At 34.8% G+C, this 16,224-nt stretch overlaps 5 non-coding genes across 5 annotated transcripts; all 5 read left to right on the forward strand.

Moving 5' to 3' along the window:
* Positions 1-5,460: 5,460 nt before the first annotated feature.
* TRNAS-ACU (transfer RNA serine (anticodon ACU)) lies at positions 5,461-5,534 on the forward strand. The gene has a single exon. It is a non-coding gene; the product is annotated as a tRNA-Ser (tRNA).
* Positions 5,535-6,630: 1,096 nt separating this feature from the next.
* Positions 6,631-6,704, forward strand: TRNAS-ACU (transfer RNA serine (anticodon ACU)). Its single transcript has one exon. It is a non-coding gene; the product is annotated as a tRNA-Ser (tRNA).
* A 2,264-nt stretch (positions 6,705-8,968) lies between these two features.
* On the forward strand, positions 8,969-9,042 carry TRNAS-ACU (transfer RNA serine (anticodon ACU)). The gene has a single exon. It is a non-coding gene; the product is annotated as a tRNA-Ser (tRNA).
* Positions 9,043-12,476: 3,434 nt separating this feature from the next.
* TRNAS-ACU (transfer RNA serine (anticodon ACU)) lies at positions 12,477-12,550 on the forward strand. Its single transcript has one exon. It is a non-coding gene; the product is annotated as a tRNA-Ser (tRNA).
* Positions 12,551-15,979: 3,429 nt separating this feature from the next.
* Positions 15,980-16,053, forward strand: TRNAS-ACU (transfer RNA serine (anticodon ACU)). Its single transcript has one exon. It is a non-coding gene; the product is annotated as a tRNA-Ser (tRNA).
* Positions 16,054-16,224: the final 171 nt, after the last annotated feature.

Here is a 16,224-nt window from a genome sequence, read left to right on the forward strand (position 1 = left end):
GGTTTTTCACCTATTACTAAATTAAACTTGCTTCATTGGAAAGGCAGCAAGATGCATCCTCATTTCAATTTCTACTGAAATAATACAGGTTGACACCAGGAAACATTAACGCCACTGCATCCTTGCTGCTTTCTCATGTGGAAGTCTGTTTAATGTGAAAACAAGGTGATATCTAATTAGCACACAGGTAAGGAATTAAGAAAATCTTTATTTAAGGGTGAAGATGTTTCTCACAAAATCGTTGCCCCAATGCATCATTGAAATTCAAGCTGGAAAGATGATTTTAATATATCACTTGTACATTTTGTATTGCTCTTCTGGTGACAATGTAGTTTGTTTTTGTCAATTACCATTTTAATAATAGGGTAAAGAAAATTAAGTGGATTTTTGAAAGAAAACAATACTGTCAATATACTATTAAAACAAATTAAAATGGTAAAAGTTATTGTACTTTAAGTAAACATAAAATAGCTAACATATCAATACCAGTTTTGGATTACTTTAATTAACAAAAAAAATGCATATAGCAGAGGATAGTTTCAATCTGCCTACCTCTGGGTAATGGGCCCAGCATGCTTCCATTGCAGTACTCTGCTGCACATGTAAGTGCAAGAGATCCTGAAGCACTCACTCATCATGGGAAAGTACCAATTTGTTTCTTCGTTGGTTGATTTAAGAAAATTCTTACAAAAACTCTCCAGATTATTGACTTTTTAAAGTTTTTCTAGGAAATGTTCTAGATGAATGCTTATTAGCCTTTGTCAGTATGTACTTTTCGCGAAGTGTCACTGTGGCGCAATCGGTTAGTGTGTCCGGCTACTAACCAAAAGGTTGGTGGTTTAATCCCACCCAGGGACATAATTGACCTTGTGATCAGGTTTTGGTGATATTTAAGTAGACAAGTCAAAATTTTAAACCCCCTCTTATGGTGTAGGGTACCTGGCCTTCTCTGATGTAATCAGAGTTAGATTTGATTCAGTGATTTTATAAAAAACAGCTAGGAAGCACAATTTAGCAATGGGTTGCAGAGAAAAAAAATATGCTGGCAGAAAAATCCAATAGAGTGATTAAACAGCTCTTCATTTTCTGGCTTTATTTTTATGCTAACAAATTTGTTCTCTGAAAAGTGTCCACAAAGCCAAGTCTCTGATTAACACCTTTGTAGGGATGGTTTTTCACCTATTACTAAATTAAACTTGCTTCATTGGAAAGGCAGCAAGATGCATCCTCATTTCAATTTCTACTGAAATAATACAGGTTGACACCAGGAAACATTAACGCCACTGCATCCTTGCTGCTTTCTCATGTGGAAGTCTGTTTAATGTGAAAACAAGGTGATATCTAATTAGCACACAGGTAAGGAATTAAGAAAATCTTTATTTAAGGGTGAAGATGTTTCTCACAAAATCGTTGCCCCAATGCATCATTGAAATTCAAGCTGGAAAGATGATTTTAATATATCACTTGTACATTTTGTATTGCTCTTCTGGTGACAATGTAGTTTGTTTTTGTCAATTACCCTTTTAATATTAGGGTAAAGAAAATTAAGTTGATTTTTTAAAGAAAACTATACTGTCAATATACTATTCAAACAAATTAAAATGGTAAAAGTTATTGTACTTCAAGTAAAAATAAAAGAGCAAAAATATCAATCCCAGTTTTGATTACTTAAATTAACAAAAAAAATGCATATAGCAAAGGATAGTTTCAATCTGCCTACCTCCGGGTTATGGGCCCAGCATGCTTCCGTTGCAGTACTCTGCTGCACATGTAAGTGCAAGAGATCCTGAAGCACTCACTCATCATGGGAAAGTACCAATGTGTTTCTTCGTTGGTTGATGGAAGAAACATTTTACAATAATTCTCCAGATTATTGACTTTTTAAAGTTTTTCTAGGAAACGTTCTAGATGTATGCTTATTAGCCTTTGTCAGTATATACTTTTCGCGAAGTGTCTCTGTGGCGCAATCGGTTAGTGTGTCCAGCTACTAACCAAAAGGTTGGTGGTTCAATCCCACCCAGGGACGTAATTGACCTTGTTATCAGATTTTGGTGATCTTTAAGTAGACAAGTCAAAATTTCAAACCCCCTGTTATGGTGTAGGGTACCTGGCCTGTTCTGATGTAATCAGAGTTAGATTTGATTCAGTGATTTAATAAAAACAGCTAGGAAGCACAATTTAGCAGTGGGTTGCAGAGAAAAAGAAATATGCTGGCAAAAAAAATCCAATTGAGTGATTAAACAGTTCTTCATTTTCTGGCTTTATTTTTATGCTAACAAATTTGTTCTCTGAAAAGTGTCCACAAAGCCAAGTCTCTGATTAACACCTTTGTAGGGATGGTTTTTCACCTATTACTAAATTAAACTTGCTTCATTGGAAAGGCAGCAAGATGCATCTTCATTTCAATGTCTACTGAAATAATACAGGTTGACACCAGGAAACATTACCGCCACTGCATCCTTGCTGCTTTCTCATGTAGAAGTCTGTTTAATGTGAAAACAAGGTGATATCTAATTAGCACACAGGTAAGGAATTAAGAAAATCTTTATTTAAGGGTGAAGATGTTTCTCACAAAATCGTTGCCCCAATGCATCATTGAAATTCAAGCTGGAAAGATGATTTTAATATATCACTTGTACATTTTGTATTGCTCTTCTGGTGACAATGTAGTTTGTTTTTGTCAATTACCATTTTAATAATAGGGTAAAGAAAATTAAGTGGATTTTTGAAAGAAAACAATACTGTCAATATACTATTAAAACAAATTAAAATGGTAAAAGTTATTGTACTTTAAGTAAAAATAAAAGAGCCAAAATATCAATCCCAGTTTTGGATTACTTTAATTAACAAAAAAAAAATGCATATAGCAGAGAATAGTTTCAATCTGCTTACCTCTGGGTTATGTGCCCAGCATGCTTCCATTGCTGTACTCTGCTGCACATGTAAGTGCAGTAGATCCTGAAGCACTCACTCATCATGGGAAAGTACCAATGTGTTTCTTCGTTGGTTGATGGAAGAAACATCTTACAAAAACTCTCCAGATTATTGACTTTTTAAAGTTTTTCTAGGAAACGTTTTAGATGAATGCTTATTAGCCTTTGTCAGTATGTACTTTTGCAAAGTGTCTCTGTGGTGCAATCAGTTAGTGTGTATGGCTATTAACCAAAAGGTTGGTGGTTCAATCCCACCCAGGGACGTAATTGACCTTGTTATCAGATTTTGGTGATCTTTAAGTAGACAAGTCAAAATTTAAAACCCCCTCTTATGGTGTAGGGTACCTGGCCTTCTCTGATGTAATCAGAGTTAGATTTGATTCAGTGATTTTATAAAAACAGCTAGGAAGCACAATTTAGCAGTGGGTTGCAGAGAAAAAGAAATATGCTGGCAAAAAAATCCAATTGAGTGATTAAACAGCTCTTAATTTTCTGGCTTTATTTTTATGCTAACAAATTTGTTCTCTGAAAAGTGTCCACAAAGCCAAGTCTCTGATTAACACCTTTGTAAGGATGGTTTTTCACCTATTACTAAATTAAATTTGCTTAATTGGAAAGGCAGCAAGATGCATCCTCATTTCAATGTCTACTGAAATAATACAGGTTGACACCAGGAAACATTAACGCCACTGCATCCTTGCTGCTTTCTCATATAGAAGTCTGTTTAATGTGAAAACAAGGTGATATCTAATTAGCACACAGGTAAGGAATTAAGAAAATCTTTATTTAAGGGTGAAGATGTTTCTCACAAAATCGTTGCCCCAATGCATCATTGAAATTCAAGCTGGAAAGATGATTTTAATATATCACTTGTACATTTTGTATTGCTCTTCTGGTGACAATGTAGTTTGTTTTTGTCAATTACCATTTTAATAATAGGGTAAAGAAAATTAAGTGGATTTTTTAAAGAAAATAATACTTTCAATATACTATTAAAACAAATTAAAATGGTAAAAGTTATTGTACTTTAATGAAAAATAAAAGAGCAAAAATATCAATCCCAGTTTTGGATTACTTTAATTAACAAAAAAATATGCATATAGCAGAGGATAGTTTTAATCTGCCTACCTCTGGGTTATGGGCCCAGCATGCTTCCATTGCAGTACTTTGCTGCACATGTAAGTGCAAGAGATCCTGAAGCACTCACTCATCATGGGAAAGTACCAATGTGTTTCTTCGTTGGTGGATGGAAGAAACATCTTACAAAAACTCTCCAGATTATTGACTTTTTAAAGTTTTTCTAGGAAACGTTTTAGATGAATGCTTATTAGCCTTTGTCAGTATATACTTTTGCAAAGTGTCTCTGTGGCGCAATCAGTTAGTGTAAACGGCTATAAACCAAAAGGTTGGTGGTTCAATCCCACCCAGGGACGTAATTGACCTTGTGATCAGATTTTGGTGATCTTTAAGTAGACAAGTCAACATTTCAAGCCCCCTCTTATGGTGTAGGGTACCTGGCCTTCTCTGATGTAATCAGAGTTAGATTTGATTCAGTGATTTTATAAAAACAGCTAGGAAGCACAATTTAGCAGTGGGTTGCAGAGAAAAAGAAATATGCTGGCAAAAAAATCCAATTGAGTGATTAAACAGCTCTTAATTTTCTGGCTTTATTTTTATGCTAACAAATTTGTTCTCTGAAAAGTGTCCACAAAGCCAAGTCTCTGATTAACACCTTTGTAAGGATGGTTTTTCACCTATTACTAAATTAAATTTGCTTAATTGGAAAGGCAGCAAGATGCATCCTCATTTCAATGTCTACTGAAATAATACGGGTTGACACCAGGAAACATTAACGCCACTGCATCCTTGCTGCTTTCTCATGTGGAAGTCTGTTTAATGTGAAAACAAGGTGATATCTAATTAGCACACAGGTAAGGAATTAAGAAAATCTTTATTTAAGGGTGAAGATGTTTCTCACAAAATCGTTGCCCCAATGCATCATTGAAATTCAAGCTGGAAAGATGATTTTAATATATCACTTGTACATTTTGTATTGCTCTTCTGGTGACAATGTAGTTTGTTTTTGTCAATTACCATTTTAATAATAGGGTAAAGAAAATTAAGTGGATTTTTGAAAGAAAACAATACTGTCAATATACTATTAAAACAAATTAAAATGGTAAAAGTTATTGTACTTTAAGTAAAAATAAAAGAGCAAAAATATCAATCCCAGTTTTGATTACTTAAATTAACAAAAAAAATGCATATAGCAAAGGATAGTTTCAATCTGCCTACCTCTGGGTTATGGGCCCAGCATGCTTCCATTGCAGTACTCTGCTGCACATGTAAGTGCAAGAGATCCTGAAGCACTCACTCATCATGGGAAAGTACCAATGTGTTTCTTCGTTGGTTGATGGAAGAAACATTTTACAATAATTCTCCAGATTATTGACTTTTTAAAGTTTTTCTAGGAAACGTTCTAGATGTATGCTTATTAGCCTTTGTCAGTATATACTTTTCGCGAAGTGTCTCTGTGGCGCAATCGGTTAGTGTGTCCGGCTACTAACCAAAAGGTTGGTGGTTCAATCCCACCCAGGGACGTAATTGACCTTGTTATCAGATTTTGGTGATCTTTAAGTAGACAAGTCAAAATTTCAAACCCCCTGTTATGGTGTAGGGTACCTGGCCTGTTCTGATGTAATCAGAGTTAGATTTGATTCAGTGATTTAATAAAAACAGCTAGGAAGCACAATTTAGCAGTGGGTTGCAGAGAAAAAGAAATATACTGGCAAAAAAAATCCAATTGAGTGATTAAACAGTTCTTCATTTTCTGGCTTTATTTTTATGCTAACAAATTTGTTCTCTGAAAAGTGTCCACAAAGCCAAGTCTCTGATTAACACCTTTGTAGGGATGGTTTTTCACCTATTACTAAATTAAACTTGCTTCATTGGAAAGGCAGCAAGATGCATCTTCATTTCAATGTCTACTGAAATAATACAGGTTGACACCAGGAAACATTACCGCCACTGCATCCTTGCTGCTTTCTCATGTAGAAGTCTGTTTAATGTGAAAACAAGGTGATATCTAATTAGCACACAGGTAAGGAATTAAGAAAATCTTTATTTAAGGGTGAAGATGTTTCTCACAAAATCGTTGCCCCAATGCATCATTGAAATTCAAGCTGGAAAGATGATTTTAATATATCACTTGTACATTTTGTATTGCTCTTCTGGTGACAATGTAGTTTGTTTGTGTCAATTACCCTTTTAATAATAGGGTAAAGAAAATTAAGTGGATTTTTTAAAGAAAACTATACTGTCAATATACTATTAAAACAAATTAAAATGGTAAAAGTTATTGTACTTTAAGTAAAAATAAAAGAGCAAAAATATCAATCCCAGTTTTGATTACTTAAATTAACAAAAAAAAATGCATATAGCAAAGGATAGTTTCAATCTGCCTACCTCTGGGTTATGGGCCCAGCATGCTTCCATTGCAGTACTCTGCTGCACATGTAAGTGCAAGAGATCCTGAAGCACTCACTCATCATGGGAAAGTACCAATGTGTTTCTTCGTTGGTTGATGGAAGAAACATCTTACAAAAACTCTCCAGATTATTGACTTTTTAAAGTTTTTCTAGGAAATGTTCTAGATGTATGCTTATTAGCCTTTGTCAGTACGTACTTTTTACAAAGTGTCTCTGTGGCGCAATCGGTTAGTGTGTCTGGCTACTAACCAAAAGGTTGGTGGTTCAATCCCACCCAGGGACGTAATTGACCTTGTTATCAGATTTTGGTGATCTTTAAGTAGACAAGTCAAAATTTCAAACCCCCTGTTATGGTGTAGGGTACCTGGCCTTCTCTGATGTAATCAGAGTTAGATTTGATTCAGTGATTTTATAAAAACAGCTAGGAAGCACAATTTAGCAGTGGGTTGCAGAGAAAAAGAAATATGCTGGAAAAAAAATCCAATTGAGTGATTAAACAGCTCTTCATTTTCTGGCTTTATTTTTATGCTAACAAATTTGTTCTCTGAAAAGTGTCCACAAAGCCAAGTCTCTGATTAACACCTTTGTAGGGATGGTTTTTCACCTATTACTAAATTAAACTTGCTTCATTGGAAAGGCAGCAAGATGCATCCTCATTTCAATTTCTACTGAAATAATACAGGTTGACACCAGGAAACATTAACGCCACTGCATCCTTGCTGCTTTCTCATGTGGAAGTCTGTTTAATGTGAAAACAAGGTGATATCTAATTAGCACACAGGTAAGGAATTAAGAAAATCTTTATTTAAGGGTGAAGATGTTTCTCACAAAATCGTTGCCCCAATGCATCATTGAAATTCAAGCTGGAAAGATGATTTTAATATATCACTTGTACATTTTGTATTGCTCTTCTGGTGACAATGTAGTTTGTTTTTGTCAATTACCATTTTAATAATAGGGTAAAGAAAATTAAGTGGATTTTTGAAAGAAAACAATACTGTCAATATACTATTAAAACAAATTAAAATGGTAAAAGTTATTGTACTTTAAGTAAACATAAAATAGCTAACATATCAATACCAGTTTTGGATTACTTTAATTAACAAAAAAAATGCATATAGCAGAGGATAGTTTCAATCTGCCTACCTCTGGGTAATGGGCCCAGCATGCTTCCATTGCAGTACTCTGCTGCACATGTAAGTGCAAGAGATCCTGAAGCACTCACTCATCATGGGAAAGTACCAATTTGTTTCTTCGTTGGTTGATTTAAGAAAATTCTTACAAAAACTCTCCAGATTATTGACTTTTTAAAGTTTTTCTAGGAAATGTTCTAGATGAATGCTTATTAGCCTTTGTCAGTATGTACTTTTCGCAAAGTGTCACTGTGGCGCAATCGGTTAGTGTGTCCGGCTACTAACCAAAAGGTTGGTGGTTTTAATCCCACCCAGGGACATAATTGACCTTGTGATCAGGTTTTGGTGATATTTAAGTAGACAAGTCAAAATTTTAAACCCCCTCTTATGGTGTAGGGTACCTGGCCTTCTCTGATGTAATCAGAGTTAGATTTGATTCAGTGATTTTATAAAAAACAGCTAGGAAGCACAATTTAGCAATGGGTTGCAGAGAAAAAAAATATGCTGGCAGAAAAATCCAATAGAGTGATTAAACAGCTCTTCATTTTCTGGCTTTATTTTTATGCTAACAAATTTGTTCTCTGAAAAGTGTCCACAAAGCCAAGTCTCTGATTAACACCTTTGTAGGGATGGTTTTTCACCTATTACTAAATTAAACTTGCTTCATTGGAAAGGCAGCAAGATGCATCCTCATTTCAATTTCTACTGAAATAATACAGGTTGACACCAGGAAACATTAACGCCACTGCATCCTTGCTGCTTTCTCATGTGGAAGTCTGTTTAATGTGAAAACAAGGTGATATCTAATTAGCACACAGGTAAGGAATTAAGAAAATCTTTATTTAAGGGTGAAGATGTTTCTCACAAAATCGTTGCCCCAATGCATCATTGAAATTCAAGCTGGAAAGATGATTTTAATATATCACTTGTACATTTTGTATTGCTCTTCTGGTGACAATGTAGTTTGTTTTTGTCAATTACCCTTTTAATATTAGGGTAAAGAAAATTAAGTTGATTTTTTAAAGAAAACTATACTGTCAATATACTATTCAAACAAATTAAAATGGTAAAAGTTATTGTACTTCAAGTAAAAATAAAAGAGCAAAAATATCAATCCCAGTTTTGATTACTTAAATTAACAAAAAAAATGCATATAGCAAAGGATAGTTTCAATCTGCCTACCTCCGGGTTATGGGCCCAGCATGCTTCCGTTGCAGTACTCTGCTGCACATGTAAGTGCAAGAGATCCTGAAGCACTCACTCATCATGGGAAAGTACCAATGTGTTTCTTCGTTGGTTGATGGAAGAAACATTTTACAATAATTCTCCAGATTATTGACTTTTTAAAGTTTTTCTAGGAAACGTTCTAGATGTATGCTTATTAGCCTTTGTCAGTATATACTTTTCGCGAAGTGTCTCTGTGGCGCAATCGGTTAGTGTGTCCGGCTACTAACCAAAAGGTTGGTGGTTCAATCCCACCCAGGGACGTAATTGACCTTGTTATCAGATTTTGGTGATCTTTAAGTAGACAAGTCAAAATTTCAAACCCCCTGTTATGGTGTAGGGTACCTGGCCTTTTCTGATGTAATCAGAGTTAGATTTGATTCAGTGATTTAATAAAAACAGCTAGGAAGCACAATTTAGCAGTGGGTTGCAGAGAAAAAGAAATATGCTGGCAAAAAAAATCCAATTGAGTGATTAAACAGTTCTTCATTTTCTGGCTTTATTTTTATGCTAACAAATTTGTTCTCTGAAAAGTGTCCACAAAGCCAAGTCTCTGATTAACACCTTTGTAGGGATGGTTTTTCACCTATTACTAAATTAAACTTGCTTCATTGGAAAGGCAGCAAGATGCATCTTCATTTCAATGTCTACTGAAATAATACAGGTTGACACCAGGAAACATTACCGCCACTGCATCCTTGCTGCTTTCTCATGTAGAAGTCTGTTTAATGTGAAAACAAGGTGATATCTAATTAGCACACAGGTAAGGAATTAAGAAAATCTTTATTTAAGGGTGAAGATGTTTCTCACAAAATCGTTGCCCCAATGCATCATTGAAATTCAAGCTGGAAAGATGATTTTAATATATCACTTGTACATTTTGTATTGCTCTTCTGGTGACAATGTAGTTTGTTTTTGTCAATTACCATTTTAATAATAGGGTAAAGAAAATTAAGTGGATTTTTGAAAGAAAACAATACTGTCAATATACTATTAAAACAAATTAAAATGGTAAAAGTTATTGTACTTTAAGTAAAAATAAAAGAGCCAAAATATCAATCCCAGTTTTGGATTACTTTAATTAACAAAAAAAAAATGCATATAGCAGAGAATAGTTTCAATCTGCTTACCTCTGGGTTATGTGCCCAGCATGCTTCCATTGCTGTACTCTGCTGCACATGTAAGTGCAGTAGATCCTGAAGCACTCACTCATCATGGGAAAGTACCAATGTGTTTCTTCGTTGGTTGATGGAAGAAACATCTTACAAAAACTCTCCAGATTATTGACTTTTTAAAGTTTTTCTAGGAAACGTTTTAGATGAATGCTTATTAGCCTTTGTCAGTATGTACTTTTGCAAAGTGTCTCTGTGGCGCAATCAGTTAGTGTGTATGGCTATTAACCAAAAGGTTGGTGGTTCAATCCCACCCAGGGACGTAATTGACCTTGTTATCAGATTTTGGTGATCTTTAAGTAGACAAGTCAAAATTTCAAACCCCCTCTTATGGTGTAGGGTACCTGGCCTTCTCTGATGTAATCAGAGTTAGATTTGATTCAGTGATTTTATAAAAACAGCTAGGAAGCACAATTTAGCAGTGGGTTGCAGAGAAAAAGAAATATGCTGGCAAAAAAATCCAATTGAGTGATTAAACAGCTCTTCATTTTGTGGCTTTATTTTTATGCTAACAAATTTGTTCTCTGAAAAGTGTCCACAAAGCCAAGTCTCTGATTAACACCTTTGTAAGGATGGTTTTTCACCTATTACTAAATTAAACTTGCTTCATTGGAAAGGCAGCAAGATGCATCCTCATTTCAATGTCTACTGAAATAATACAGGTTGACACCAGGAAACATTATCGCCACTGCATCCTTGCTGCTTTCTCATGTGGAAGTCTGTTTAATGTGAAAACAAGGTGATATCTAATTAGCACACAGGTAAGGAATTAAGAAAATCTTTATTTAAGGGTGAAGATGTTTCTCACAAAATCGTTGCCCCAATGCATCATTGAAATTCAAGCTGGAAAGATGATTTTAATATATCACTTGTACATTTTGTATTGCTCTTCTGGTGACAATGTAGTTTGTTTTTGTCAATTACCATTTTAATAATAGGGTAAAGAAAATTAAGTGGATTTTTTAAAGAAAATAATACTTTCAATATACTATTAAAACAAATTAAAATGGTAAAAGTTATTGTACTTTAATGAAAAATAAAAGAGCAAAAATATCAATCCCAGTTTTGGATTACTTTAATTAACAAAAAAATATGCATATAGCAGAGGATAGTTTTAATCTGCCTACCTCTGGGTTATGGGCCCAGCATGCTTCCATTGCAGTACTTTGCTGCACATGTAAGTGCAAGAGATCCTGAAGCACTCACTCATCATGGGAAAGTACCAATGTGTTTCTTCGTTGGTGGATGGAAGAAACATCTTACAAAAACTCTCCAGATTATTGACTTTTTAAAGTTTTTCTAGGAAACGTTTTAGATGAATGCTTATTAGCCTTTGTCAGTATATACTTTTGCAAAGTGTCTCTGTGGCGCAATCAGTTAGTGTAAACGGCTATAAACCAAAAGGTTGGTGGTTCAATCCCACCCAGGGACGTAATTGACCTTGTGATCAGATTTTGGTGATCTTTAAGTAGACAAGTCAACATTTCAAGCCCCCTCTTATGGTGTAGGGTACCTGGCCTTCTCTGATGTAATCAGAGTTAGATTTGATTCAGTGATTTTATAAAAACAGCTAGGAAGCACAATTTAGCAGTGGGTTGCAGAGAAAAAGAAATATGCTGGCAAAAAAATCCAATTGAGTGATTAAACAGCTCTTAATTTTCTGGCTTTATTTTTATGCTAACAAATTTGTTCTCTGAAAAGTGTCCACAAAGCCAAGTCTCTGATTAACACCTTTGTAAGGATGGTTTTTCACCTATTACTAAATTAAATTTGCTTAATTGGAAAGGCAGCAAGATGCATCCTCATTTCAATGTCTACTGAAATAATACGGGTTGACACCAGGAAACATTAACGCCACTGCATCCTTGCTGCTTTCTCATGTGGAAGTCTGTTTAATGTGAAAACAAGGTGATATCTAATTAGCACACAGGTAAGGAATTAAGAAAATCTTTATTTAAGGGTGAAGATGTTTCTCACAAAATCGTTGCCCCAATGCATCATTGAAATTCAAGCTGGAAAGATGATTTTAATATATCACTTGTACATTTTGTATTGCTCTTCTGGTGACAATGTAGTTTGTTTTTGTCAATTACCATTTTAATAATAGGGTAAAGAAAATTAAGTGGATTTTTGAAAGAAAACAATACTGTCAATATACTATTAAAACAAATTAAAATGGTAAAAGTTATTGTACTTTAAGTAAAAATAAAAGAGCAAAAATATCAATCCCAGTTTTGATTACTTAAATTAACAAAAAAAATGCATATAGCAAAGGATAGTTTCAATCTGCCTACCTCTGGGTTATGGGCCCAGCATGCTTCCATTGCAGTACTCTGCTGCACATGTAAGTGCAAGAGATCCTGAAGCACTCACTCATCATAGGAAAGTACCAATGTGTTTCTTCGTTGGTTGATGGAAGAAACATCTTACAAAAACTCTCCAGATTATTGACTTTTTAAAGTTTTTCTAGGAAACGTTCTAGATGTATGCTTATTAGCCTTTGTCAGTATGTACTTTTTGCGAAGTGTCTCTGTGGCGCAATCGGTTAGTGTGTCCGGCTACTAACCAAAAGGTTGGTGGTTCAATCCCACCCAGGGACGTAATTGACCTTGTTATCAGATTTTGGTGATCTTTAAGTAGACAAGTCAAAATTTCAAACCCCCTGTTATGGTGTAGGGTACCTGGCCTTTTCTGATGTAATCAGAGTTAGATTTGATTCAGTGATTTAATAAAAACAGCTAGGAAGCACAATTTAGCAGTGGGTTGCAGAGAAAAAGAAATATGCTGGCAAAAAAAATCCAATTGAGTGATTAAACAGCTCTTCATTTTCTGGCTTTATTTTTATGCTAACAAATTTGTTCTCTGAAAAGTGTCCACAAAGCCAAGTCTCTGATTAACACCTTTGTAGGGATGGTTTTTCACCTATTACTAAATTAAACTTGCTTCATTGGAAAGGCAGCAAGATGCATCTTCATTTCAATGTCTACTGAAATAATACAGGTTGACACCAGGAAACATTACCGCCACTGCATCCTTGCTGCTTTCTCATGTAGAAGTCTGTTTAATGTGAAAACAAGGTGATATCTAATTAGCACACAGGTAAGGAATTAAGAAAATCTTTATTTAAGGGTGAAGATGTTTCTCACAAAATCGTTGCCCCAATGCATCATTGAAATTCAAGCTGGAAAGATGATTTTAATATATCACTTGTACATTTTGTATTGCTCTTCTGGTGACAATGTAGTTTGTTTTTGTCAATTACCATTTTAATAATAGGGTAAAGAAAATTAAGTGGATTTTTGAAAGAAAACAATACTGTCAATATACTATTAAAACAAATTAAAATGGTAAAAGTTGTTGTACTTTAAGTAAAAATAAAAGAGCCAAAATATCAATCCCAGTTTTGGATTACTTTAATTAACAAAAAAAAATGCATATAGCAGAGGATAGTTTCAATCTGCTTACCTCTGGGTTATGTGCCCAGCATGCTTCCATTGCTGTACTCTGCTGCACATGTAAGTGCAGTAGATCCTGAAGCACTCACTCATCATGGGAAAGTACCAATGTGTTTCTTCGTTGGTTGATGGAAGAAACATCTTACAAAAACTCTCCAGATTATTGACTTTTTAAAGTTTTTCTAGGAAACGTTTTAGATGAATGCTTATTAGCCTTTGTCAGTATGTAATTTTGCAAAGTGTCTCTGTGGCGCAATCAGTTAGTGTGTATGGCTATTAACCAAAAGGTTGGTGGTTCAATCCCACCCAGGGACGTAATTGACCTTGTTATCAGATTTTGGTGATCTTTAAGTAGACAAGTCAAAATTTCAAACCCCCTCTTATGGTGTAGGGTACCTGGCCTTCTCTGATGTAATCAGAGTTAGATTTGATTCAGTGATTTTATAAAAACAGCTAGGAAGCACAATTTAGCAGTGGGTTGCAGAGAAAAAGAAATATGCTGGCAAAAAAATCCAATTGAGTGATTAAACAGCTCTTCATTTTCTGGCTTTATTTTTATGCTAACAAATTTGTTCTCTGAAAAGTGTCCACAAAGCCAAGTCTCTGATTAACACCTTTGTAAGGATGGTTTTTCACCTATTACTAAATTAAACTTGCTTCATTGGAAAGGCAGCAAGATGCATCCTCATTTCAATGTCTACTGAAAAAATACAGGTTGACACCAGGAAACATTATCGCCACTGCATCCTTGCTGCTTTCTCATGTGGAAGTCTGTTTAATGTGAAAACAAGGTGATATCTAATTAGCACACAGGTAAGGAATTAAGAAAATCTTTATTTAAGGGTGAAGATGTTTCTCACAAAATCGTTGCCCCAATGCATCATTGAAATTCAAGCTGGAAAGATGATTTTAATATATCACTTGTACATTTTGTATTGCTCTTCTGGTGACAATGTAGTTTGTTTTTGTCAATTACCCTTTTAATAATAGGGTAAAGAAAATTAAGTGGATTTTTTAAAGAAAACTATACTGTCAATATACTATTAAAACAAATTAAAATGGTAAAAGTTATTGTACTTTAAGTAAAAATAAAAGAGCAAAAATATCAATCCCAGTTTTGATTACTTAAATTAACAAAAAAAATGCATATAGCAAAGGATAGTTTCAATCTGCCTACCTCTAGGTTATGGGCCCAGCATGCTTCCATTGCAGTACTCTGCTGCACATGTAAGTGCAAGAGATCCTGAAGCACTCACTCATCATGGGAAAGTACCAATGTGTTTCTTCGTTGGTTGATGGAAGAAACATCTTACAAAAACTCTCCAGATTACTGACTTTTTAAAGTTTTTCTAGGAAACGTTCTAGATGTATGCTTATTAGCCATTGTCAGTATGTACTTTTTGCAAAGTGTCTCTGTGGCGCAATTGGTTAGTGTGTCCTACTACTAACCAAAAGTTTGGTGGTTCAATCCCACCCAGGGACGTAATTGACCTTGTTATCAGATTTTGGTGATCTTTAAGTAGACAAGTCAAAATTTCAAACCCCCTGTTATGGTGTAGGGTACCTGGCCTTTTCTGATGTAATCAGAGTTAGATTTGATTCAGTGATTTAATAAAAACAGCTAGGAAGCACAATTTAGCAGTGGGTTGCAGAGTAAAAGAAATATGCTGGCAAAAAAAATCCGATTGATTAAACAGCTCTTCATTTTCTGGCTTTATTTTTATGCTAACAAATTTGTTCTCTGAAAAGTGTCCACAAAGCCAAGTCTCTGATTAACACCTTTGTAGGGATGGTTTTTCACCTATTACTAAATTAAACTTGCTTCATTGGAAAGGCAGCAAGATGCATCCTCATTTCAATGTCTACTGAAATAATACAGGTTGACACCAGGAAACATTACCGCCACTGCATCCTTGCTGCTTTCTCATGTAGAAGTCTGTTTAATGTGAAAACAAGGTGATATCTAATTAGCACACAGGTAAGGAATTAAGAAAATCTTTATTTAAGGGTGAAGATGTTTCTCACAAAATCGTTGCCCCAATGCATCATTGAAATTCAAGCTGGAAAGATGATTTTAATATATCACTTGTACATTTTGTATTGCTCTTCTGGTGACAATGTAGTTTGTTTTTGTCAATTACCCTTTTAATAATAGGGTAAAGAAAATTAAGTGGATTTTTTAAAGAAAACTATACTGTCAATATACTATTAAAACAAATTAAAATGGTAAAAGTTATTGTACTTTAAGTAAAAATAAAAGAGCAAAAATATCAATCCCAGTTTTGATTACTTAAATTAACAAAAAAAATGCATATAGCAAAGGATAGTTTCAATCTGCCTACCTCTGGGTTATGGGCCCAGCATGCTTCCATTGCAGTACTCTGCTGCACATGTAAGTGCAAGAGATCCTGAAGCACTCACTCATCATGGGAAAGTACCAATGTGTTTCTTCGTTGGTTGATGGAAGAAACATCTTACAAAAACTCTCCAGATTATTGACTTTTTAAAGTTTTTCTAGGAAACGTTCTAGATGTATGCTTATTAGCCTTTGTCAGTATGTACTTTTTGCAAAGTGTCTCTGTGGCGCAATCGGTTAGTGTGTCCGGCTACTAACCAAAAGGTTGGTGGTTCAATCCCACCCAGGGACGTAATTGACCTTGTTATCAGATTTTGGTGATCTTTAAGTAGACAAGTCAAAATTTCAAACCCCCTGTTATGGTGTAGGGTACCTGGCCTTTTCTGATGTAATCAGAGTTAGATTTGATTCAGTGATTTAATAAAAACAGCTAGGAAGCACAATTTAGCAGTGGGTTGCAGAG

This window comes from Pseudophryne corroboree, chromosome 8 (assembly GCF_028390025.1).
Source record: "Pseudophryne corroboree isolate aPseCor3 chromosome 8, aPseCor3.hap2, whole genome shotgun sequence".
NCBI classification, from domain to species: domain Eukaryota; kingdom Metazoa; phylum Chordata; class Amphibia; order Anura; family Myobatrachidae; genus Pseudophryne; species Pseudophryne corroboree.